The sequence below is a fragment of the Echinops telfairi genome, unplaced genomic scaffold (genome assembly GCF_000313985.2).
Source record: "Echinops telfairi isolate 266 unplaced genomic scaffold, ASM31398v2 ScPeMD7_4;HRSCAF=17, whole genome shotgun sequence".
In the NCBI taxonomy this organism is placed as follows: domain Eukaryota; kingdom Metazoa; phylum Chordata; class Mammalia; order Afrosoricida; family Tenrecidae; genus Echinops; species Echinops telfairi.
In genome coordinates, this window is record NW_022103900.1 from 6,552,729 (window position 1) to 6,555,235 (window position 2,507).

Sequence of the window (2,507 nt, forward strand, 5' to 3'; positions counted from 1 at the left end):
TATTCTTCTTCATGGAAAAATAAGACATCCCCTGAAAATAAGACCTAGCACATCTTTGGGGGCAAATATTAATGTAAGACACTGTCTTATTTTCGGGGAAATGGTAGTACAAAGCTGCCCAGAGGCATCCATCCCATCGCAGAGAATTGGGTTGGACAAATTTCTCAGAATTAGCTAATGAAAGACAAACACGCTCCATGTATAGAAAGAACTATCTTTGGATTAAAACCACCGGGCTGCGGGGGACAAAGGGAAATCTATTTCCCATCGGCTTTACTTTTACTTCATGGGCACTGAGGAGGTCAGTGGCTAAGTGCCTTGTCCCAGGCCCATCTCTGAGCTCCTGGTATAGAGCTGGGTTGCCTGGTTTCCTGGCATCCTGAACCCGTTCTTAACACTCTTGAGAACAAACCCAGTATAAAAGAAGACCTCATCCTCAACTCAAAAGACATTGCAGGACCCTACATTTGCAATGTGATAGTAAATGTCATTTCATATCTGTTTTTTTAATTATGCCCATAAACTGATCCTTCCAAATGGTATTTATGGTAGCTTACATAAACCCACATAATAGGATAAAGATTTTTTTAAATAGAGAAATTACGTTGAAGTGAAAATAAGTATTTGTTAGGATGGAATCATGTTAGATAAAGTTAGTACACAAAATTTCATAGAATACCAGGAGGTTCCCTTTGCGTAATGAGTTACAGTCTCAGAAACGTGTAGCGGCAGTTCCCCCCTGTCCTATAGGGTCACTGTGAGTCCACATCAACTCAATGGCAGTTGAGTTTGGTTTGATTTGGAAAGAAGAAAATCTGATCAGATACAACCTTTTCTGTGTTTATAACATTTTATTTATTAAGTTGGGAGAAACATTTATTCCTAGTATTGAAACCTGAAATCAAACTCTTACAGTTGTCATCCTAAAGCAGAAGTTAGGCATTCAAAATCACTGAAAGGTCTCAAAGCATTCACGGCATACATACACAGGAAGTTTTGATCAGTTTCTTATTGTGCTGCTCTCCATGCTGGCCCAGTGTGGGCTGTAGGATAGGAAACGGAGTTCAATAAGGCCCTGAAGGGTATGGGTCAAGTGCTTGGACTCTTGTGATCCAGAAAGGTACATTGACTGTCAAATGTTATCTGAACCAAGGAGTGGACTGCACATCCTTCAAGCAATGTTTAGAAACTGTCTTAATCAAACTTTCGATTAAAGATGGCTTTAAGTAAGTAGTGCAAAATTAGAATTCTGTTCACTGGCAGGGCCCTAAATTTCCTTCCACACAAATATTGTAGCATGGTTAATTTGGAGAGATTCATAATCTTTGGCAAATGGTAGGATTCACAAACTCGTTACAACTAAGGCATCTATACATTATGCCTAAAAATGTACAAAAGCTCTTCTGCATCCAATGTACCTTCATTGTGGTCAGTTTTCAGAGATAAAAGTGAAGGGATGTTCCCAACTCATAACTCCAATAGATTCCCCTTACATAAGCAAAATGGTTTTCTATGTTTAAAACCACTTTAGAGGTGCCTGTAAATTAAGGGTAATGAAAAACATTCTTGTGAATTTGGAAATGTTTCTGCATGTTATTGATCTTAGATGCTCACAAATATAGTAAGTGACCACCTCCTCTCCATGTCCAAGTTGAGTGAGGTAATATTGAAGTGTAAAGACGATCATCATAGTCCAAGCTCTTTCTGTATACAATTAACTTAGCATGGAAAAATGTCATCAGAATTGCCAGTCACTTGTTTTAATAATGCGCCTATGGTTGGTTTGTTAATGAGCAACACATCCTCCTGGTGAACTCTCCAAGTTGAATTAGCAAGTAGAATCTACTGCTAAGTAATTAAATCACTCAATCTGTTGAGATGGTAAATATGAACCAATTAACTTTGGAGGACTTCTGCGAACAATTAGGATTTGCACTTGATAGTAAATGATCTTTGGTCTCATTTTCCCCCATGGAAATATTTTTGATAAGAAAAACTGTTCCTTGCTGAGACCTGATTAGAGTTTGATAATAAACTCATCTGAGCAGGATAAAATAGAATGTTTATCCATTCCTTATAGCAGAAGACATGCTCCCAGCTTATTCAAAAGTAGTTTATATAATTAAGTTGTAATTTAAAGGGGAAGAGCAAAGCCACATGTACCCAGTTTTATACTCCACACAATTATTTTAAACTCAGGAGAGCCTAGCTAGCAATCTAGATGTTTGCCTGACTATGAAGGGGGCGGGATGAGTATCTATATAAGCATGTGCTAGGGGAGGGGAAACTGGGACACCCCCAGGATCACAAAGCCCCAGCCTCAGACTAATGCTGTTTGAGTCTCTAAGCTTCAGAATCTTGCTGATTACTTGGCTCAATAGCACTAAACAAATGGTATTCAAGCAACAGTTTTCCATTTGTACTGGAAAGGAAAGTATAATGATTTGATTATAAGATACAATTTCCTGTCAGATGATGCAGTACCTTCAGGAGTTTGCTGCTTGGAG